The sequence below is a fragment of the Anolis carolinensis genome, chromosome 3, assembly GCF_035594765.1.
Source record: "Anolis carolinensis isolate JA03-04 chromosome 3, rAnoCar3.1.pri, whole genome shotgun sequence".
Taxonomy (NCBI): Eukaryota; Metazoa; Chordata; class Lepidosauria; order Squamata; family Dactyloidae; genus Anolis; species Anolis carolinensis.
In genome coordinates, this window is record NC_085843.1 from 61602611 (window position 1) to 61628190 (window position 25580).

The following is a 25580-nucleotide window of genomic DNA, read 5'->3' on the forward strand; positions in this document are numbered from 1 at the left end:
CAAACAGTGCCAACAAAGAAGAAAAATAAGACAAGTGCAAAGAAGCCAGAATGGATGTCCAAAGAACTTCTAACTGAGCTAAAGCTCAAAAGTGACATGCACAAGAAGTGGAAAAGGGGAGAAATCACCAAAGAAGAATTCAAACGTATAGCCAACTCCTGTAGGGAAAAGGTTCGCAAGGCTAAAGCGCAAAATGAGCTCAGGCTTGCCAGGGACATAAAAAACAACAAAAAAGGTTTTTTTGCTTATGTTGGTAGAAAAAGGAAGAAAAAGGAGGCGATAGGGCCACTGCAAGGAGTAGATGGGGTGATGGTGACAGGGGATAGGGAAAAGGCAGAACTGCTTAATGCCTTCTTTGCCTCGGTCTTCTCACAAAAAGAAAGCCATCTTCAACCTCAGCAACATGGAATGGACGAAGGATTGGGGGAAATCCAACCCCAAATAGGGAAACAAGTTGTCCAGGAACACCTGGCCACTCTAAACGAATTCAAGTCCCCAGGGCCAGATCAGCTACATCCAAGAGTATTGAAGGAACTAGCGGAAGTTATTTCAGAACCACTGGCAATCATCTTCGAGAGTTCTTGGAGAACAGGAGAAGTCCCAGCAGATTGGAGGAGGGCGAATGTGGTCCCTATCTTCAAGAAGGGAAAAAAGAACGACCCAAACAATTACCGTCCGGTCAGCCTCACATCAATACCAGGCAAGATTCTGGAAAAGATCATTAAGGAAGTGGTCTGCAAACACTTAGAAACAAATGCGGTCATTGCTAATAGTCAACACGGATTTACCAAAAACAAGTCATGCCAGACTAATCTGATCTCTTTTTTCGATAGAGTTACGAGTTGGGTCGATACAGGGAATGCCGTGGATGTAGCATATCTAGATTTCAGTAAGGCCTTCGACAAAGTCCCCCACGACCTTCTGGCAAACAAACTAGTAAAATGTGGGCTAGACAAAACTACGGTTAGGTGGATCTGTAATTGGCTAAGCGAACGAACCCAAAGGGTGCTCACCAATGCGTCGTCTTCATCATGGAAAGAAGTGACAAGTGGAGTGCCGCAGGGCTCCGTCCTGGGCCCGGTTCTGTTCAACATCTTTATTAACGACTTAGACGAAGGGTTAGAAGGCACGATCATCAAGTTTGCAGATGACACCAAACTCGGAGGGATAGCTAACACTCCAGAAGACAGGAGCAGAATTCAAAACGATCTTGACAGACTAGAGAGATGGGCCGAAACTAACAAAATGAAGTTCAACAGGGACAAATGCAAGATACTTCACTTCGGCAGAAAAAATGGAAATCAAAGATACAGAATGGGGGACGCCTGGCTTGACAGCAGTGTGTGCGAAAAAGATCTTGGAGTCCTCGTGGACAACAAGTTAAACATGAGCCTACAATGTGATGCGGCAGCTAAAAAAGCCAATGGGATTTTGGCCTGCATCAATAGGGGAATAACGTCTAGATCCAGGGAAGTCATGCTCCCCCTCTATTCTGCCTTGGTCAGACCACACCTGGAATACTGTGTCCAGTTTTGGGCACCGCAGATGAAGGGAGATGCTGACAAGCTGGAAAGCGTCCAGAGGAGGGCAACTAAAATGATTAAGGGTCTGGAGAACAAGCCCTATGAGGAGCGGCTTAAAGAGCTGGGCATGTTTAGCCTGCAGAAGAGAAGGCTGAGAGGAGACATGATAGCCATGTACAAATATGTGAGGGGAAGTCATAGGGAGGAGGGAGCAAGCTTATTTTCTGCTGCCCTGCAGACTAGGACACGGAACAATGGCTTCAAACTACAGGAAAGGAGATTCCACCTGAACATCAGGAAGAACTTCCTCACTGTGAGGGCTGTTCGGCAGTGGAACTCTCTCCCCCGGGCCGTGGTGGAGGCTCCTTCTTTGGAGGCTTTTAAGCAGAGGCTGGATGGCCATCTGTCGGGGGTGCTTTGAATGCGATTTCCTGCTTCTTAGCGGGGGGTTGGACTAGATGGCCCTTGAGGTCTCTTCCAACTCTACTATTCTATGATTCTATGATTCTATGATTCTATGAAACATACCCAGCTTTTTAAGCCACTCCTCATAGGACATGGTGTCCAGACCTTTGATCATTTTAGTTGCCCTTCTCTGGACAATTTCCAGCTTGTCAATGTCTCTTTTAAACGGTGGTGCCCAGAATTGGACACAGTATTCCAGGTGTGGTCCAACCAAAGCAGAATAAGAGAGGCTCCAAGTCTTCACTTGATCTAAACACTGCTCTTTTTGATAAAGCCCAAAATCTCATTGACTTTTTTAGATGCTATATCGCACTGTTAGCTCATGTTCAACTTGCTGTCCACTAAGACTCCAAAATCATTTTCACATGGACCCATTATCGAGCCAGCATTCACCCAGTCTTTATCTTTGAATTTGATTTTTCTGCCTAAGTGTAGTATCTTACATTTGTCCTTGTTGAGGTACATTTTGTTAGTTTTGGCCCAACTCTCTAATCTGTTAAGGTAATTTTAAATTTTGATCCTGTCCTCTGGATTATTAGTTATCCCTCCTAATCTGGTGTGATCTGCAAACTTGATAAGCATGCACTGTGTTAGGCGATCCCTTGTAGGCCGAGGATGATGGTCCTCCAGTTATAGGGTCTTGGGGGTGTGTCCGCAGGTGACTGAAGAGACCTATTCTTGATCTGCACGTTCTCCCGCAATGAGGACATCAGTTTCCAGGTGGAAGGCGGTCTCGGTCAGGGTTGGCTTGACGCTCCTTCCTCTTGGCACGTTTCTCCTTTCCCTCCATTCGTGCCTCTACGGTAAACCTTCATCTAAGTCATTAATAAATACGTTGAACAGTACTGGGCCTAGTACCAAACCCTGCAGCACTCCACTAGTCACTTCTTTCCAGGATGAAGAGGAACCAGTGATGAGCACCCTTTGGGTTCAATCACTTAACCAATTAGAGATCCACTTAACAGTACCATTGCCTAGCCCACATTTGATTAGTTTCTTTGCATGAACAATGTAAATGGGGAGATTCTATACCTCAGTGTTTAAATGCAATGCATCTTTTTTCCTCAGCCATGCTTGTAAATAGTATGTATGAAAGACAGCTATGCTCACACCCTGAAAGCAAATATATGCACCATGAATATTAAAAAAATGAAAGAACATCCATCATGCACAAGTTTTCCTTAAGCAAAGTTGTAATTGTATTTCTGGGTCAAAATTACCAAAAAAATTACCAGACTTTGCCTCTGAACCAAAGTAAAACAAAAACTCAAGTCATTACCACCTTTACGAAGAAACAAATGTGCTTTTATACTAAAGTACCTGTCATTAATGGCTACCAAAAGATACTTGGGAGGCTGCTAGGGATTTCAAGATCATAAGGTATGTAGGAACTGGGAGGGTTAAAGAGACAAGTGCCCCAAACTTTTCTAAATTAGCAGAGACTAATGGTTCTCTTTGGAAAAGGGCAGTGGTGTTATCACCCTCAGCTGGAAATAAAGGTGGAGGGAAGTGTGAAGCTTGCTGCTTTCTTCTCTTTCACAGAGATCAAACTCTCCCTTCCATTAGTGGCATTAATTGCCACTCCTGTGTTCTCTTTGATTTGATTTTTTAAAAGGGAGACTTGATTTTTTTTTTATTATTGCACTAGATTTTTTACATCTGTGTAAATCCATCCTGTTATTTTCATTGGGATGTCTTTGTATGTAGGATCATGGTCTTAGACTTTTGAATACTTCTGTGACCTTAAGGATATCTAATTGATGTTAAACTGTTCTGCCAATGCAAAGCCAATTAGTTTCAAAGCGCATGCATGGAGAAAACTTCTATGCTTTTAAATTATTAAGGCATATTTGAAGGCATTGGCATTTTGGGCTTGGAGCTCTAATGCATTCAGTGCTTTCAGATCCCATTCATTTGTTTGAGAATATGAGTGCTTAATATACTGCCTTATAACACACCTGTTAAAATGGACAGCACAGGGTGGTAACTTGACATATTTCAACTGACAGATTCCCAGTCCCCATCAGCCTTAATTCAACTATTTCAAAAACTACAAAAAATGAAGTATGCATGCAGGTGATCTCAATTACATATTTGATATTTTAGCAGTCTCCAAACATGTAGGAAATCTGAAATATCTGAAATGATATTTTAGCTTTTAGCACAGATTAGAGTATCATCCATCTTAATACTTCCACCTGAGAAAACTTTATATCTGTTTAAAACAACACAAAATGAAAGTTAACAGCCACAGCATAATTTGTTCTGGGTTGAAATATGGCCTTGGAAAAATAATATCTATGTTGTCTGGATTACAAGTTTTAAACAGATAATCATTCTTCCTTCCAATAATTACATTTAGATTCATTTTTGAAATCTTGGGCCAAATTAAATTCACAACACAACACAAATTATTTTACTGTGCTTCAATTCCAGTATACAGGTGCTAATAGTAAGATTTGGCTGCCATAGATACTAAAGCTATTTGATTTCTTCATGAGATTAGAAGCTATATAATCTCATCTGAATTACTTACCCTATATACAGGTATATGTCTAGACATTTTAGTTGTAAAAAAAAGCCCAAATAGAATTGAGTCAATGTAAGTAGCCTCCGGTGGCTCAGTGTGTTAAAGCGCTGAGCTGCTGAACTTGTACACTGAAAGGTCCCAGGTTCAAACCCGGGGAGCGGAGTGAGCTCCCGCTGTTAGCTCCAGCTCCTGCCAACCTAGCAGTTCGAAAACATGCAAATGTGAGTAGATCAATAAGTACCGCTCTGGCGGGAAGGTAACGGCGTTCCATGCAGTCATGCTGGCCACATGACCTTGGAGGTGTCTACGGACAATGCCGGCTCTTTGGCTTAGAAATGGAGATGAGCACCAACCCCCAGAGTCGGACACGACTGGACTTAACGTCAGGGGAAACCTTTACCTTTACCTTTTTAAGTAGTATACATTATTTTTTATTTTAAAAAAGGAGTCAACCCCTTCTCTGGTTTGAAGGGCAAAAGGAAAGACCTAAGTCCTTCCCAGGAGAATCTAAAACAACTACTGTCTCCACTGTGATAAGAGGGAAACAAAAGAAATTGCAATTTTTGCAGTGAGTGTAAGTGCCTAAAAATGACTGCTAAAGGGCGCATACGCCTAGAATAGAATCTTAGCAGACCTGTATAACCTTGTGATTTCTTGTTAATCAGGTGATTTTGGGAATACAGAAACTTAGTAAAAAATCTTGTGCTCATGTACTGCAAAATGTTATAAAACTTATTTTCTGACTAAAGGGCGGGGGGGGGGGGGCAGTTTCCTTTTCCAGCATAGCTGAGCTGTTACCTTCGGCCAAAATAAACTGTTTGAAACCGATACTGTGGTCTGTCGCCTCCTTGCTCCAGTGAGCTTTCAGTTTCCACTACAAATTCTTGTGAGCCACCAGGATGCAGTGGGGGTTTTTGAGACCCGCTCTGAACTCACTCAAATGGGACTGGCCAGACAATGCACTAGAGGCAAGTGAGAGGACACCTTTCATAAATTAATTCATATAACTACACAGATTCTAGTCACTGACTGCAGCCATAAAGGAACCAATACAGTACTTCCAACAGTCATAGGTGTACATATAGACTAAGGAAGGAATAATAGAAAATAATATCCCTGTGGAATGGACTGGAGGACCTTTTAAGTTACTCCTCTTATACCCCCCCTTTTTATTATATTTTGTCCCTTCCCCGTGCTTCTGTTTCTCCCACCTATTCCTGTTCCTCTATTTTCTTTTTCCTGTATATGAGTCTTTCTATCGATGACACTCATATATTTTATATATATCTATATGTACCATATATACTCGAAGATAAGCAGAGTTTTTCAGCCCTTTTTATGAGCTAAAAAAGCCTCCCCCGGCTTATAATCAGGTCAAGGTCAAGCCGCAGTGGATCCTGGAGGCAATTCCTTGCAATATATGATATATTTATCTCTCATCTTACCCTCCCTTATCACTGTTTACTTTTCCAAATCCTCCCTTGCTCTTAACCAAGGGAATGTTTTGACAAGGGGAAGAAGCCCTTGCAAGTCAGGAAGAAGAATATATATATATATATATATATATATATATATATATATATATATCCAGTAATCTTATAAAAGAATTTCCCCTGAAATATTTGTTAATGTCTGCTACAGATATATAAGCATTTCCCCCTGCAAGTCTTTGCAATCCCTATGTACCTTTATATTTGTATTCTATCTATCTATCTATCTATCTATCTATCTATCTATCTACATTAATTTTATATATGAATTTCCCCCTCATATGTTTGCAAGTCTTTGCAAATCCTATACAGATATAATTATCTATATACAGAGAGATATCTAGATAGATATATATGAATATAGATATATAGGGCTTGTAAATATTGCAAGGAAAATGCACACACACACACACACACACACACACACACACACACAGATTTCTAGATAGATATAAACATAAATACATAGGGCTTGCAAATATTGCAGGAGGAAAATAAACATATATAGAGAGAGGATTTGCAAACATTTTAGGGGGAAATGCATATGTGAAATTAGTATATATAATTATAGATCTATATCTAGCTCTGCATTGTTTATGTAGGCATTGAATGTTTGCCTGTTACTATGTTGGAAGCTGGCCTGAGTCCCCATGGGGAGTTAGGAGAGGGTACAAATAAAGTTGTTATTATTATTATTATTATTATTATTATTATTATTATTATTACTACTATTATTATTAAATTGTTGTTAATACCATATTGTTTTTGTTGACCCTACTTTTTCCACTTACAGAACTAGTTTACTGTTTTTCTTTGAAATATGGTAAATATTCAAAAACCTTTAACCTACTGATGCCTCAAAATAATTTCATTGGGATCTATTTTCATTTTGAAATTTACCAGTAGCTGCTGCATTTTCCACCCTTGGCTTATACTCGAGTTAATAAGTTTCCCCAATTAGGTGCCTCGGCTTATATTAGGGTCGGCTTATATTCGAGTATATACGGTATATATGCATGTATATTTTGTTCTTTTCTTTCTTTTCTTTTCTTTCCGACATGTACACCTTCTTAAAATATACAATAAAGGCCATTTAAAAAAACAGTCATGGGTGTAACATTGCCAGGAGGATCAACTTGCCTATGGGGATGCCCAACTGGACAGGCAAATATGAAAGGGGACACTTAAGTTTAGTTGCAGATAACTAAGGGTCTAGTATAATGCCAAGTTTTTTTACTTTGTTTGTGTTTTTAAATACATTATAACTGTATCCTCAATTTGCTTCTGACACAATAAAAAAATAAGGGTCCAGGGGAATCCTGATAGAGCGAGTTTCCCCCAAGTAAAGGAAAGTCTCAATAAGTGAGCATTGGGGTGGGATATTGAAAGAGTGAGACCCACACAGAGATTTTGGGAGGGGCTGTACCATGCCCTTTTGTGTTACTATACCACATTACAAGGTATTTGTCATAGGAGGGACATCCAATAAAGAGATGGGAACACAAACTGTAATAGTCTTCAAAAGCTGCACTATTTTGTTTGGTACAGGATGAGGTTTTGACTCAAAAGACATCTGAACAGTTTTAAAGATATCTGAAATTATGAATCTGGACCAATTTCCCTATTCTTCAGCCTGGAAGAGTGAATTTCAGCACCCCAGTGGCAATGAAGTGCCAGAAAGAGGGATGTTCTATTTTTGTTGACCAGAAAAAATGAACCTAAAACCACCACCAAAAAAGCTCAAAATGATAAAAATTGCTCAGATAACTTAGGAGCCTTAAATGTAACCCCCATTGACTTTTTCAGATGCTGAATTAGGGCCATGAGCTGCAAAAGCTCTTTTTAAACAATGCAAAACTACAATAAAAATGACTTGCCCTGTTGGAAAACAATGGAAGGTTAAGCATCTTCTGGATAGACTAATTATCTTGTGGGTCTCAACATTGATTTTTGTGATAGTTTCCTTTTCCAGCATAGCTGGGCTGTCACCTTCAGATGAAATAAACTCATTCAAACCAATACTGTGGTATGTCACCTCCTTACTCCAGTGAGTTTTGATTTCCATTACAGAGGTGCCACCTCTAGCCCTTGGTGAAAAAATGGCAGTGGTGGCGACCAGTAGATAGGCTCCGGGGTAGGACTGGTGCTCCCTCTTCTTTGCAGAATCATCCTTGAATTATCCATGGGTCATAATTCATTCATAATAGTTTCCCCAAAACCTGTCCTTGAGATCAACTTGTACGTGAGTACATATAGTATGCTCTTTCCATAATGCAAGCAGGGGAGAAGATTAAATATGACATATGGAATAGGATTCAACTGGCATTTTCTTGAAGCAATGTACTGTACTTTCAGAGCAATAGGGCAATACAGGTTACTAAATGGATGGGCTGCTGTAAGTCAAGTGGCAACTTTAGGGCACATGCACATACACAATTTCTGTTAAGATAACCCTCCATATTGTAGGTAAAGGACCCTGTTTTTGAATGCTTCCTGAATTATGTGGACATTTCATGTTTGGCAGTCAGGCATGACATGTCCACATAACCAAGCCAAAACTCTATTTTTACTGTATAGGATGCTGATTTTGTGAGAGTGTATTTAAACATGCAAACTGCACTCTCCATTTGAACTTCCTCTTACTTCATTTAGGTATCTGCATTAGGGTGGCCATGATGAAAGCTAGAGAGGGCTTTTGTACCTTTATTGGTTGTGTAGAAGAGAAATTGCAGTAGTTTTTACTTGGTTGTGTGGTTCTTCTACACAGTCCTCAAAAATTTTGGAACCCACTCCAGTTTCCAGTCTAGCAACCCTACACTGTACATATTGTAATCTCCAGGATAATTTTTTCTTAGTTATCCTTATTTAGATGTAGATGTAGGCAGCTATGTTTTTTCTCGATTGTTTTAAGAGGGGATAATAATATGTAAAAGTTCAGTTAGCTTTGACAGTACTGATTATATGGATAATGGGAGGTAAGTGGTAAGGTAAATGAGTACTGATTATGTGAGTAAATGGAAAGTAAGGCAGTGGCATTTTTAAAGGCAACCATCTGTTTGTAAGTTCTGTACAGGTATGCATAAAATCCTCTTCATGAATATTTGATTTTATTGGTTCCACTTTCTAAACATTCTAGCCAATTATTAGGTGCACAACACTTCTAATTAATAAATATTACATTTCTTTACATACAGGCACAAATATATACTTTTCCAAGCACTCACTTTGTATACAGAACCAAAATGAGCTTAAGGAAAGGTTCAAAATGCAACCACCACAGTTTTGATGTGCGCTTAAGGGGTTCCTCCACCCTTTTAGAATCTGTGTAGTTATATGAATTAATTTCTTTGGGGACAGCTGGCCAGACAGTATAGCCTGGTTGGGAATTTAATAGCTCTAGAGGCTGGAATGGGGGAGCTTGTATTATGCTATCAGTGGCAGGTGCTCCCCTTTCTAATTTATACCATTGGGTGTTAAAATATTCATGTTTCAGTGTTAGCATATCTGCATGCTTCTCCCACCATGTTTATTCATAGATATATAATTTCCCAAAGAAGAATAAAGAAGCACAACACTCCTCTAACTTGCTCTCGTTCCGGACCACTGCAGTTTAACTAAATGGTCTTGAATCTAGTTTACTAGGTATACACCTCTAATTCAAAAAGAAACAACAGTCTTATTCTGAAAAACTGGACCAGATTCTGTTCTCATTTGCAGCACTCCTGTTCTGTAAAAGATATCTCTTATGGTTATTATCAAATATTGCCTTCCAAAGAACATATTCATACTAAATTATTTAAAAAGACTTTTAACCTTTCTTTTCAAGTGTTTCACTTTCAGGTTCTTTGAGAATATTCATTAGCTTGATTTAATAAAACCTACTGGCAAAAACCTTCATTGAGCATTAAAAGTGCACAGCAGTCTTTTCAAACACCTATCCCATATTTGACATAAAAACTGGGTTTATTAAGGTCATGAAATAATACTTTGGATGATAAAGTTGAGATAAGTAGGCAAAAACACTGAATGGTACATGACTAATTCAGTAAATATGGGAAATGTAAAATAAACATGAAAAACACAATAAGAACACTAAAGTGCCCTGGTTTTTTTAAATTATGGGTCCTTCTCATGCAGTCCAATGCATTAAACTGCATTATTTGAGAGGCCTTCCAGACAGGTCAAAAACACAGGACCTTGGTTTTACCTGAGACATCCAAATGATACCTTAGGTAAAAGTGAATTAATGTTTCCCAGTTTACTCCAAAATAGTTTGACACCTGGAAAGATCCAAAATAATTTGACACATAGAAAGCTAAGGTCTGACTCTTTCCAGGTTCCAGTAAATCCTGTAGGGATTTACTTTTGGAACTGTGTCAATTCCCACAACCATCCTGGTTCTTTGGGCTCCTGGAGCTTCTGTACCAAATTCAAAAACTCCAATTAGTTTAAAATATGGCAGTCAGATTGGTTACAAGAATATCTAGGGTCCTCTTCACATGGGCCACTGGAAATGTCATGCATCATAGTGAATCTGGCTGTCACTGGCAGGGGAGTGGGGAATCTGTCGCTCCATGCCCTGCATCACCCAACTCGACAGTCGCCACATCCCACACGGGGAAGCATCAGCTGCCTGGTTCCCCCCATTTCCCATGGGAAACAATTTCCCTGGTTTCCAATGCTATGGTTTTATAACAGAGCCCCACCAGAAGTAGTTCAACATTGTCTGATGGAAGCCGGTGGGTTCTGTTGTAGAACTATGGAAGATCCAGCACATGCTGCTGAAACTAAGCTCATCTGATGAGGTTGTTGGAGAGGGCATATCACACCTACACTAAAATCACTCCACTAGTGTTTCCTGGGCAAATTACAAAATTTTGGATATTACTTTTAAAGCTCTACATAGTTTGGATGCAGTAAAATATACCCTGTGTAGGGGGTTCTCTGGTGGACATTTATTTCAACCAGCCAGAACTTAATTGAGATCTGTCACCCAGAGGCTCTTTTTATTGGCTACCCCTAGATTGTGGAATGACCTGCTGGAAAAAAATTCAGTAGCTAATCTAAAACAGATTAATCTAAAACAGATTAAAGATCTATCTCTTCTGGCAGGCCTACTCAGTCAATTTTAAACTATGAATTTAATTTTACATTGTAATAATATAAATAATTGTAATACTTTTAAAATCTTAAATATATGCCCTTTAATATATATGCTTTAATGGTCTTATGTATGTATCTATATAGTTTCACTATTTTGCACTCCATCTTTATCTTTGAGGAGAGGCAAGTAAGGAATACATCATCATCATCATTATGAGAGGCCTGTGTGATCAATAAAAAAAATGTTTCAATACTCTTTACTAAATTAGGGGATGGCAGCCAATAATTTCTAAAGCATTTCTAAAATATAGTAAGGGGTCTGTATCGTAACTGTAACAATATAACAATGTTTTGTTACTTTTTCATTAAGTAATTGTGCCAATGGGAAAACTTCAGGGATTCTTTTCTCCCTCATTGTTAGAGCTATTGGGATGAAACTTACTACACTTGTAGAACACACTTACCACTGTTACCACCCCTCCCCCAGTTTCAGAACATTTCACTCATCCACTGATTTTTGGGGAATTTTAAGTTTTTAAAACAAAACTACAAGAGCTATCTCCTTGATTTTATCTAATGGCACAACCAGGGCATCATTTTCTCCAGGTTTCAGAAATATTTGCACATTTACTGGTTTTTGAGGATTTTTTTAAAGTTTTGACAAAAACTTTTAGAGAAAAGAAAGAAAGCCACAACAGTTATCCCTTTGAAGATCTCTATGCGACACACAACACATAGAACTTCATCTTAGGGATATTCTTCCCAGTCCAGTACAGATTTACTACCAGTCCTCTTTGCAGATTCAATAATTTATTGGAATTCTAAACTCAAACTGTGTTGCTGGCTGCTGTTAAAAAGAGCAATACCTCTCCCCTACCTCATTTGGGGCTTTCTGATGCAAGCAGAATTCTGGGAAATGTACGTTAGGGCAGGGCCTTTTGAATTCTCTGCCACAGGGGTCCTTGCCTTCCCAAACTACATTTCCCAGAATTCTCCGTGTTCCTCGCAGCTTGGTTTTCCTCCCAATGGTTACAGGCAACCTGGCTCTCTTTAATTTAAAAAAGAATTTGGCTTTGCATCACTGGTACAGTTTGTTGCTTGTGCCAAAAATGACTTTGGGAGACTTATGAAATTTACTGAACTTTAACAAAAAGTCATAGGTTATTGTTTTGATACTTAAGTGTTTTGCATTGGTGCTGTCATAGTCTAGGCTTGGGAAACCTTTTCACTCAGCATCGCAGAGTCCAATAGTTACTAACGACAGCATTTTATGTACAAAGCCTGTACAAAAAGGGAAAAAAGGGCATTTCTCAAAAAGCAGTAGAAAAGATGCTATGAAATAGTGGTAATCCATATATATACAAAAGATCAATAGTCCAAGACAGCAAGGTACATGAAATCCATGAAGTCAAGAACATTGGCATAAATCCATAAGCATGAGAAAAGGAACTTTTCCAAAGCAAAAACTCATTCAGGAAAATAGGCAAACACAAGAGACTTGAATCATGAGCAAGAGAGCTGAAACATGAACTTGATTCTATGGCAATGTTTTCTGCTTTGGAGACACAAGTTAAAAGCACTTAATTTAAGCTCAGGCCTGACCAAGAAGCTATGAGGTCATGCCTTTGAAACCTAGGTCTCAATGACTTCTCACATAGTCTTTCCTTAACTCCCTTTATGCAGAGGCCTAATCTGATATCATAGGAAAACTCCCCATCTGCACCTGCAGAAGGCCTCGAAGGCCAATTCCCAAGAGAAACAGACTTTTCCCCAATTGCTAAAGAACAGACATTGTAATCTCAAACATCCCCTGTCTTCTCTACAACTGCCAGCACTTCTCTCTGATCTCAGGCCTGCAAATTATCCTGATCACACACAGACTCATCAATGGAAAACCCATCACCCCCCTCGCCCTCCGAGGAATTTCCAGCATCTTGCTGCTGAACCCCAACAGATGCCCCTCACATTTCTTAATATTGCATTATATGTATGAATCTTGTGAAATTGATACAACAAATGAGGCACAAATGGATATTTGCACAGCTATTATTATTATTATTATTATTATTATTATTATTGCCTAACTCACTGGAAATCTAAAATACTTCTGTACCTTCCACTTGTACCCATTATAGCAGTCCACATTCTGAACTAATACTAGTCACAAGGTAAGAATGTACATTCAGAGAACTTGAACTAATAATAGAATTGCTACCCAGCTTAAATAAAAAGGTTTTTTTTCCATAAAGAATTCTGACGACTTTTATACAGGTGATTTAAAACATAGTTTAGTTTCAGTGCTGTACTTTGCACTAGTTCTGATTCAATGCTAGGGATATAATAATCCATCTTGTGAAGGAAGAAAGCACAGTGGATTTCTTAATTCAGGTGGGATGTTCATTTTAGGACTAGAAAGAAAAATAGAAAGAAAATTGTGGTTCACTGAATTCTAAGGCCTTCCTTCACCTGGTTTTAAACATTGATACACTTTGCTATGTATTACACGAAGTATTTTGTACTTGAATGATGTAGAGGGAATATCTAAAGAAAATGAAATAAAAATAAGATAAAATGCTCTAAAGGGATTTGGGTGTAGGAAAGGGGTGTTGTCATACAGGTCACTTGCAATGTCATAGATACTGTATAATAGGCACCTGTCTGTGATGGTCATAAAATCACAATCCACACAGCAGGAAGAGTCAGAATTGATGTGCTTGACTGGGAGGAAAATTGTATGTTCCCAACAATAAAATAGTGCTTGGAAAATGTGCTGTCAATGAAACGGAAGTACTCTTTGAAATAAGAGCTTAGATTTGCTGCAGAAAATAACTAATAACATTTTTATATTTCTGTCAGTAATACAAAAAGTGTGGTTTTCAAATCTTCCGCTTTGCTGCCTTAGTCTGTACAATAGCAGACTCTTCAGTTCCCATTAAGTACAGTGTTTGTGCTGCCTGAGGACTTTCAACACTAGCAACTGCCACTACTGCACTTTACGTTTTTTCTCTCTGTTACTTTTAAGGAAGATGCAATCTCACTCTAGTGGTCCCTGCTTTTATAACTTGAAGGATCACTGCTTCAAGCTGGTATTGAAGATATCTTGGCTATTGCCATTAGTAGACAATGCTATAAAGGAATGAGATATTATGTAGAAACTGATATAGTGGATGGGGAAATGTTCTGTAATGTTTGGATGTCTCCCAAGGTGAGTTTAATTATCACAATCATTAGGCAACTTTGGTAAAACCAAGGGAACTTTTAAAATCTCCTTCTTTTGGCCACATTTTTGCCAGCGCTGCCAGAAGAGAAGTGGTGGGCATGGCCAATCACAGACATCTTGACTGTAGTATAGGAAGGCCAGGCCCTCAATGGTATAGATCGCAAAAAGCCTTGGATTTCACAGGATGCAAAGCTGCTCAGTAGCGAAATGATGGCTGAAGGACCCAAATACAGTAGAGTCTCACTTATCCAACGTTCTGGATTATCCAACGCATTTTTGTAGTCAATGTTTTCAATACATCGTGATATTTTGGTGCTAAATTCATAAATACAGTAATTACTACATAGCATTACTGCATATTGAACTACTTTTTCTGTCAAATTTGTTGTATAACATGATGTTTTGGAGCTTAATTTGTAAAATCATAACCTATTTTGATGTTTAATAGGCTTTTTCTTAATCTCTCCTTATTATCCAACATATTCGCTTATCCAACGTTCTGCCGACCCGTTTATGTTGGATAAGTGAGACTCTACTGTAGCTGGTTTCGTAATCTCCTTTTATAGTTAGTCTAAATATAAAATAAATAAACTGATTTAATCTGCAAAGAGGTTTAAAGCAAGCATAGCAACTATTGCAAAGACAAGAGAACCTAAACTGCTTAAAGAAACCAATACTTTTACTTTGGCCCAATTACCATGAGGAAGGCACTGTGAGGGGCAGCCAGCCAGCTGTTTAGACTCAGCAATGATAAAATGAAATGACTGAATCTGCAAAGAAAATTAAAAGTAATATCTTAAAATCGGTGCTAAGTTGAAATTATGTGGTAAATTGTGTGTCATATAGAGAGATATTCAAAGGGATTGCTGTTGTTGCTTTTTGGAGGGATAATTGATTTTTCTAAGCCAACCTCTGTGCTAGGCTGTAAAAAAACCTACATCAGGCATGGGCAAACCTTGTCCCTCCAGTTGTTTTGAACTTCAATTTTCACAATTCCTAACAGTCGGCAGGCTATTAGGAATTGTAGGAGTCTAAGTCCAAAACACCTGGAGGGCCAAAGTTTGCCCATGCCTGAACTATATGTATGTGTCTTGAGGGTCCCCTCCAGCTCAATAGGGGAAGCAAATGGGTGTCAGGAGAGTTTGGATGGTGTCTTTTTGCCTGGAAAAAGGGGGGTTAGTCTAGATGTCCCTTGATGATGTCTGTACTATAATTTCTGTTCTCCACCAACTTAACACAGTTTGTGCCACACAAGCAAAGATTCTGGAGTAGAACAACTACTTTCAAAGTAAGGACCACACAATGAAACAGGAAGCAACACTTCCAAACCAGGAACATACTTTATTATTAAAAAATGTTTTGGTGTGCTAACAGTGAGCTATCCTGATGAATCTTACTCCAGGGGCATTCTACCCCTGGAGTAAGATTCATCAGGATAGCTCAAAAAATGAGGGAGAGAGAAGCCCCTCAGGTTTCCCCATTGACAGTAATGTTTTCCTTAATGTGCATGTGCAACCACCATTAACGAGGTACTTACAAAGATTCTGAAGTTTCATAAAGTTCTGAAATTTTTATCCCCAAATTTGGAAAGGACTTTAGAAACAATGCGCCAGTGCCCCCTACGTTTGAACACAGTTTAGAACCATTTTTTGATCGCACATGCCTAATACACATTATTGCTTTGTCTATTAATTTATCATTTCTGTCGTTGCCATAAAACAAGTAAAATATACTTGCTGTTTAAAAAAAGATTTGTTGGCAGTCATATCACAACTTTCATCTAGGGCCAGGCCTGTAGCGAGGGGGGGGGGGGGGGTTAGGGGTTCAACCCCCCCCCCCCCGAAATTTTTCAAGTTATAAAAAAAATCTTGTTTACTCATGAATTTTAACTGGTTAACCAAATCCCCATGCTAAGTCTATGAGATGCAAAACATTAAGAGTCCCTCCAGGCACTATCTCAAGCAGATATTGACAGGTTTGTAGCGGGGAGGGGTATGTGCTAGGGGTTCAACCCCCCCCCCCCCAAAATTTCAAAACCCCTCCCGAAATTTTTTTCTGGCTATGGCCCTGTCTAGGGCTATTAATATTTTTTCGTATGTATCTAGAAAAGACTTATGCCTACAATAATCAGATTTTTAACTATCTGTATCCAGATGGGCATGGATTCTTACTATTTATTTTGATTGTTTCCCCTCAGTCATTATTCATTAAACCTTGACAGTAAGATTAAAAACATGTGAAATGCTTTCTGACTTGGGGAAAATCATCACTTTCTCCATCTTTTTTTATTCTATTCAAAATAAAACTTGGCCTTCTATTGGAGATCAATAACCATCAATATTTAATTTAAGCCTCAATGTTTAATGATTAGCTTAAAATCGAACATCACACTAGTAGATGTCTGGTAGTATTATATGATTTCCTTCCCTTTGTTTCCTATCCAAAGCCTCCTCAAAGCCTACTACTAAGGCCTTCTCAACCAGCTTAAATAGGCTTTCAAAATATCTAGAGCAGGGAAATTTAGGAAAGCTTCTTCTTTCCAGACACAGATGGAAGCTGTGCTGACTCCCATCCACTTATTTTTTTAAAAGAAAATAATAAAATACGATGTAACAAAATAGCCACAAAATGTAACTAAAATGCATTCATTTAGGCTTGAAGAACAATGCAAGGTCTTCTAAAGATATTGACTTAATGTGAGCATACAATGGAATCTAAATCCCTTAGCAACTTTATTATCATTCTATTTTTATGTCTTATGCTTTTTGAGGCTTTAAAATTGCAGTCACATTACTGACTTTTATATATGAATACTGTGAATTCATAGTGACATCTTTTGTGGCACTATTAATTAAATCACTGACTTTGAAATGTAAATAAAGCAACAGGTTGATCCCTAAATAATTCATTATGCATCACCTTCCATCATCCTTAGGAAAAAGACAGCAAGGTGGATTAAAAATCTTATCACATTTTTTATGTTATTTTGTCTGACCCTCTTCTTAATTCTGGCTCCTGGAGAAATGGAAATTGTTATGGCCTGCAGATAATATCTGTATTCATTTACGCAAACCCACTGAATGTCACATATTCCTGACTGTTTTATTAAACAAATATGTAAGGTATCTATTGAGCGTCTGTGAGATAGTGGCAGACAAAAAATGAGGGGAAAAGGAAATCAGGATACAATTATTTGCCTTTCCCCCCTACATATATAAACAAATAATGTCAACATTTTATTCCTGTTGAGTGAGCTTAGAAAAAAAATCCCTTACATCTAGATAAAAAGCTTGGATTTTGCATCAAAAGCAATGTTTTTGTTAAAATCCTAGTGGAAACAAGGACATGTGCCTAATTCAACAAAGCAAACAACCTGATGAAGATACGCAGTACAAAGCAAGGCCTAGTCATAGCCTAGTTTGTCATGCGAGATCTTAGGAGAATTTCCAGCCTACTTTGGGTTTATGCAATGAAGTCTATTGGCCAGACAGTGAGGCTGAGACAGCTTGACTAAGAAGACAGTGTCAAAAGGCTACTACCTAAAATTGTGGTGTTTTACTGGCATCTCATGCATTAGAATTGGGGTATTTCCAAATCTTTCTTATTATACTGGCCAGATACTAGGAGACAGCTGAGTCATACCTTGGGCACATCTACGCTGACCAGCTATCTTGAAGGATGGATGATTCAGCTCTATTGCAGCTTAATAACATGGGATAGTATGGTGCCTAAGTAGTTTAGGTTAACTTGGACCATGGCCACGTTCCTCCACATTCTCTTCAAGAATCCAGACTAAACCATTATTTTTGGCCTGTGTAAGCAGTTGGGCTTGTTCCAAGATGGAACTAGTCACAGCTATCATATTCATCATGCATTCCCTGGGCTTGGGTGGCCCAAGGACAACAGATGGCACTTAGTGTCTTCCCTGTTCTCATCATCATGGAGATCAGCAGGCATAACAGAGCTAATGTTGGTCACTCATTGCTTGGAGCAATGATACCTGGAATGATGAGGTGATCAGAGAGTGATGGAAAGGACTTGGTGAGTCCTTCTTTCATCTCCCCCATTGATCTGGTTCTCTGGCCAACATCTCTCCATGCTACAGGTGATTGACGCTAGCCATGGAAGGGGGGCTGTAAGGGTGGCCCCACTGGGCAGTCAGATTTGACCCATTTGGATACTCAGGACTCCTTTCTGCCTCTGCAGCAGCTGGGGTGCTCCCAGTCAAAATCATCACAGGACCAATCCAGCATTCACTAGTCTTGGCCTTGAGATTAAAGTTCAGTGTAGAGCCATTCCTTACCTTTCTCTGACTGGTCAGCTGCCAATACATAAAATAAAACATCCATCCTGGATTGCATGAAGACTGCAGAGCAAAGTATTGTTAATTCACTTCCACAATCATAGTTTCAGTTAACTTCAGTAACTTGGAGCATAGTTACATAAGAATAAATGAATAAATGCAATAGGTGGCTTTGTCTTTCAAGTAACCTACAGTTTGTCCAAATCCTTCCAGATAAAGGTGCATATAGTATTGGAGTGAAAAATGAATGCATTGTAAGAAAGTTAAAACAATGAAGAAGTTGGGGTTGTTGTATGTCTTTCGGGCTGTGTGGCCATGTTCCAGAAGCATTCTCTCCTGATGTTTCGCCCACATCTATGGCAGGCATCCTCACAACCTCTGAGGATGCCTGCCATAGATGTGGGCGAAACATCAGGAGAGAATGCTTCTGGAACATGGCCACACAGCCCGAAAGACATACAACAACCCTGTGATCCCGGCCATGAAAGCCTTTGACAACACAATGAAGAAGTTTTTGGGCATGTACTTTTTGTGATGTATTTACATGGCTAATTTTCTTTCAGATATGAAAACAAAACAAAAAGAACATGCTGCAAGCACTGGATTTGCCCCACTGGCATTTCCTTTATGTAAATAACCACATACAATCCTGCAGAGATGCATACTAATCATAATTTTCTACCTTACATTGTCTGCACAATATGCTTAAAATGAATTCACAGCTGAGGGGGGAAAATAACAATTTAATGATTAAAAAGCATTTTTGCACTCTAGAGACAGGCTGATCTCAATTTTATCAGTTACTAATTAATCTCAAATTACTTCTGAGATATTCTTTGACAGCTAGCAATTCTTAACATAATAATTGTGTATTTCTTTCTATGGCCAACAAATTAAATGTTAATTGTGCCTTAGCTGGAAGTTGGCAATATATTTCAATAATTTGTGTTGTTGAAGGCTTTTAATAATTTTCAATAATTTGTTTTGGTTCATTTAATATATATTTTATAAATGCATGGTAGCCAACATTACTTATTTATCATGAAATGAATAAATATTTAGATCTTTGTATTGTTATGGATCACTGGTGCAGGATTCATCAGTTATTTTTGCATAGTAATACACTTCATAATTATGATTAGATTCAAAGTCTCATTTCAGTGCTTTTGAAGCAACCTTTTTTCTTATTACTCATACTTTTAATCTGAATATCTTGAAAATTGTATATGATAAGATATAACCATGCTACATTGTGACAGAGTTATGGTACTCAAAACTGAAATAGCAAAATAGAATCACAGAACTGGTACTCTATTGCACATACCAAAAGAGTAATCTGTTTCAGCCACCTGTCACTGCAGGTATTCACAGACTGTTTGCTGCTTTGCTCTATTTTTTCTGTTACCAATATTAAGCTTATGACTTTCTAGTTCCTACAATTCTTTTTCTCTTATTTTTAAAATAATGACATTAGCTTTCCCCAAATCTGAAGGAACTGTAATAGTTTTCCAAATTGCTTCATGATTGTAGAAAGAGGCACTGAATTGATATCTGCAAGTTGCAATAGTACAGACATTCACAGAGATGCCATTCTCACTGACATCACATACTCCAAACCATGGATCTTCTTGCTGGTATTGCTACTTTGCATGTATTGCTACTCCTACCCATCTTCATTGTTTTAAGGCTGTATGGTAATTATATCCTTCAGTTAGTACAATCCAGTCATGAGTCTCATCTGATCAGTTTCAGAAATGCCTGTTAAATCATATTTATCTTCTTGTGGTATGAGTTAAAAGTTCATTTTAGTTTATTTCCCATTCTGCTTCTGTCCCATGATTTGTGATATGTCTAGGTTTGAAATAATTTCTCTGTCTCTTTCCAGTCATCTTTCCATTTTTCCTTTTTTCCTTCTTTCTTTTTTGGAAAACTTGCCAACATTTCCTTCTATATACCAGTAAAGAACCACTAAAGGGCTCTGTTTTACTTTGAAAAGCTGGGCTTCCAAATTTATCTTTGCTTAGCATGAGAACAATTTCTTGAGTGAATGGCAGAGTTCATGTGGTCCTCTGTTTGGCCTAACTGAGGATTATGAGAAAATAACTTCTCCAATAGCTCCCCCCCCCCCCACACACACACACATTTCCACAGTTTCTACAAACACAGATATCATCAACTTATTCCTGTGCAGTAAGGCTTTGACTGTATAGTTCTTAGCTATTTAAGGAATGGACCTATGCCTCACCCTTTCCAAAAGGACCAGCTGAGAAAAATGTATGTTATTAATAACCCGTTTAGATCCTATGCTATGAGATGCCAGATTATTCTCAGCTAAGGACACATTGATGACTCTTTCCATTCTGCATGGCCTCCTGTATCCACTGATTATCAACAGCATACATCTCTCTCAGCTTGATCACCCACATGTGTAGCCTTGATATCGCCCTGGTTTACAATGTATCTCCTAACAAGTTTTTTTTTAATGTTATTAAGAAGCAATAATTTTTATGTTCTATCCATATATGTGTGTTTGCATGCAGCCTGGTGAGGAATTGAATGTGACTTGGCACCTATGGATTCAACTTGCGTGCACTAAGCAGATTATAATGAAGAGTAAGATTGGTTCCTGATGGACAGCTACATGTTTCAAATATCTTTCTCCTCTGGAAGCTATACTTCAAGGAATTGCCATCAGCTCAGCATTTCCTTGGAGGAGAGAAATAAATGTCCTTCAAGTTGTAATGGGAAATCTATAACATTTGAACTGTGTTTCTGATTTGACCTAAAACTAATTGAAAAATATGGTGCTTTTAAAAAAAACTGCTGAAAAATATCTGTAGTTAGCTTTCTAGAGTTTTGAAGAAATGGCAGTGTTAACTTAGTCCTTATTCCCATCATTTCACCTTTTTCTCCTTCTCCACAGCATACTGGGTTATAGTCATATTACATATACACATCTAATGTGTAGCATGTAGCTTCATCTCAATTTTTATATAAAATAATTGCAGACACAGGATAGGTAATCCTTTTTAGAAACACGTCACATAGAGAGATCTTGCATCTTCTCTCAACCACATGACATGAAATATAATTGTCCCCTTAAAAGAAGAGCATTGGACCAACTTTCAGCTACTGATGTGTGCCTTTAGTGCTCAGCCTGCAAAATATGAGTCACGTCTTGAGTGGTACTTGTTTTGGGAGGGTTTATTTACATGGTTTAAACTGGAATATGAAAAGTCCCCCACTCCATGGGCAGTCTTTTTTATTGCTACTAGCTGTGCCCAGCCACACATTGCTGTGGCGAAGTATGGTGGTATGGGAAATAAAGTATTGAGGAATTGGTGGTAGTTAAGGTAAAGGGTAAAGGTTTTCCCCTGAGATTAAGTCCAGTCGTGTCTGACTCTGGGAGTTGGCGCTCATCTCCATTTCTAAGCCAAAGAGCTGGTGTTATCTGTAGACTCCTCCAAGGTCATGTGGCATGACTGCATGGAGTGCCGTTGCCTTCCCGCCGGAGCAGTACCTATTCATCTACTCACATTTGCATGTTTTTGAACTTTAGGGTTGGCAGAAGCTGGAGCTAACAGTGGGGGCTCTCTCCGCTCCCCCAATTCAAACCTGCGACCTTTCGGTCCAGAGGTTCAGCAACTCAGCGCTTTAACACGCTGCACCATCAGGGGATATTATTTCCTAAAGCTTGTGAATATACAATATTTTTGATAGTTTTTTTTGTCTGTTGGAGGCAAGTATGAATGCTGCAATTAGGCAAAATGATTAGCATGTAATGGCCTTGCAGCTTTAAAGCCTGGCTGCTTTCTCCCTGAGTGAATTTTTTTGTTGGGAGGTGTTAGCTGGCCCTGATTGTTTCCTGTCTGGAATTCCCTTGTATTCAGAGTGGTGTTCTTTGCGATATTTTATGTGCTTCTAGTGTCTGTGGCCCTCAGAAAACAGAGGATTTGCCAGACTTTGATGATAGGAATACTTTGTTGGGAGGTGTTAGCTGGCCCTGATTGTTTCCTGAGTGGAATTCCCCTGTATTCAGAGTGTTGTTCTTTATTTAGTGTTCTGATTTTAGAAATTGTATTGTTCTGTTTTATTATACCACAGTAATTTTTATGTATTCTGCTTTTAGTGTTTTTGAATACTTGGAGGCAGATTGTATTCATTTTTACGGTTCACAGCAACACCGTAATAATAATAATAATAATAATAATAATAATAATAATAATAATAGTAATGATACTAATAATAATGACTTTGGTAATACACACTGCTTCACTCCCTTCTCAGCTTCCTTTCTGGAAGAATCCTTTCTTGGGATGTGTTAGCTGGCCCTGATTGTTTCCTTTGTGGCATTCCCAATTTACCTGCTTTCAGAGTGTTGCTCTTTATTTACTGTCCTGGTTTTAGATATTATATTGTTCTGTATTATTCGACCACAGGAATTATTTAATATTACAGTAGAATCTCACTTATCCAACATTCGCCTATCCAATGTTCTGGATTATCCAATGCAGTCTGCCTTTTAGTAGTCAATGTTTTTGTAGTCAGTGTTTTAAATTCATTGTGATACTTTGGTGGTAAATTTGTAAATACAGTAATTACTACATAGCATTACTGCGCATGGAGCTACTTTTTCTGTCAAATTTGTTGTATAACATGATGTGTTGGTGCTTAATTTGTATAATGATTACCTAATTTAATGTTTAATTGGCTTTTCCTGAATCTCTTCTTATTATCCAGCATATTTACTTATCCAATGTTCTGCCGGCCTGTTTATGTTGGATAAGTGAGACTCTACTGTATATTTATAATCTTATATTATCTGCTTCGAACTGGATTATATGAGGCCCCTTCTACACAGCTGTATAAAATGCACACTTAAGTGGATTATATGGCACTGTGGAGTCAAGATAATCCAGTTCAAAGCAGATAATATAAGATTCTAAATGGGTTATATAGCTGTGTGGAAGGGCCTTGAGTCTACACTGCCATATAATCCAGTTCAAATATGATAATCTGGATTTTATAGGCAGTGTGGAAGAGGCCTAAGTGAGGCCTAACTCTGCCTGTCCCCTGGGCTGAGTGGGTTGTTAGGAGACCAAGTGTTAGGAGACCAGTTAGCCTTCTAACTGGCAGCAATTGGATAAAAACAATTATGCCTCCCCCTCTAATTAGGACTTTATTTTTCTTTTCTTTTTGTTGTATCAACGTAGAGGCGTGGATGAGGGGATGTGCTGTCAATTTTCGAGGTTGTGGGGTGTTTAGTTTTGTTGTTTGGTCCGCTGCCATGATTCCATCACTCTTTTAGAATAGAATAGAATAGAATAGAATAGAATAGATGTAACCTCCCCTGCTAATAATTTAATTTGTTCTATAAATTACTTGAAAAATGTTGGAAAATACTTAAATGTTGTATGTATTTCTATGTTATCATTCAAAAGACATTGTCTCTGATACAAGAGCTTATGTAAATTGAGATGCTGAATGTCTGTAATCTATCCTAAACCTCAGGGCACTATAGTGCACTGGACCAATGTTATCAAGGTTACGTTTCTTCTTTTTATAGGTCTTCCTAGATCCTTAGATTTAACATTCTAAGAGGCCCATTACTTTATTGCTTTGAGTGTTTCCTTCATATATAACAGGGTCAAAGGAAGAATTGTACATATTTTTAAAAAGCCAAACCATAAACAGGAATTGGTTCTCACCTAAAGTTCAATTGCAAGAACAGCTAAGGATCATCAGATCAAGTGAATTAAACCAGCAGGTCTAGAGGTATATAAAATATGACAAATTCAAGGCCAAGCTGATTTCTTACAAAAAGTACTTACATGCAATTAAAACAATATAAGATGGGTTTTAGGAACTCCCAGTGGTGCAGTGGGTTAAACTGCTGAGCTGCTGAACTTGCTGACTGATGGTTGGTGGTTCGAATCCAGGGAGCAGGTGAACTCCCGTCGTTAGCCCCAGTTTCTGCCAACCTAACAGTTTGAAAACATGCAAATGTAGGTAGATCAATAGGTACCACTCCAGTGAGATGGTAATGGCTTTCCATGCAGTCATGCCGGCCTCTTGACCTTGGAGGTGTCTATGGACAATGCTGGCTCTTCAGCTTAGAAAAGGAGATGAGCACCAACCCCTATAGTCAGAGACAACTAGACTAAATGTCAGGGGAAAACCTTTACCTTTACCTAAGATGGGTTTTATTTATTTATACTCCACCTGCATTTATTTATATTCCACCTTCATCAGCCATTTCATAAAGGACTGAGATTCTTTGGATTGTGAAAAAAAGTGGAATTTTTCTCTCATTTTGTATTTCACTCTCTTTTTTAAAGAGAGAATATAAAATAAAATATAAGAATTTAGTACAAAAAAAATCTATGAATAGGTGTGACAATTCTACCCCAAAGAATTAAGTATACATTGTCTATATTTTCACATCATAAAAAACTGCAACCTCACATAATTGAGATTAGCTCATTTATTGATGTGTCCTGTTTTAAATTAACTTTATTTTAATTTCCCTACCCCCTTCCCCTCTTTTGCTATCCAACAAGTGTGCATTTAGCTGAAAGGTAAATATTTTTACTCTGAAAAATTTGAATCGTATTATCTGAAATATTAAAACAATTTGTTGATGCTCAAAAATCAATAAAGTACAATCGATGCTAATGAAGTGTTTGTTTTAAGTTTTAAATCAAAACAGTTCAGTTCCTTCCTTGAAGGTCTACCGTCACATTTATAGAATTCATGGGAACAGTTCTAAGCATGCTTAATATTGTCAGGAATAATTATTAATCATAATTAAACTTAATTATGCCTTCGACAAAGTCCCCCACGACCTTCTGGCAAGGAAACTAGTAAAATGTGGGCTAGACGAAACTACGGTTAGGTGGATCAGTAATTGGCTAAGCGAACGAACCCAAAGGGTGCCCACCAATGC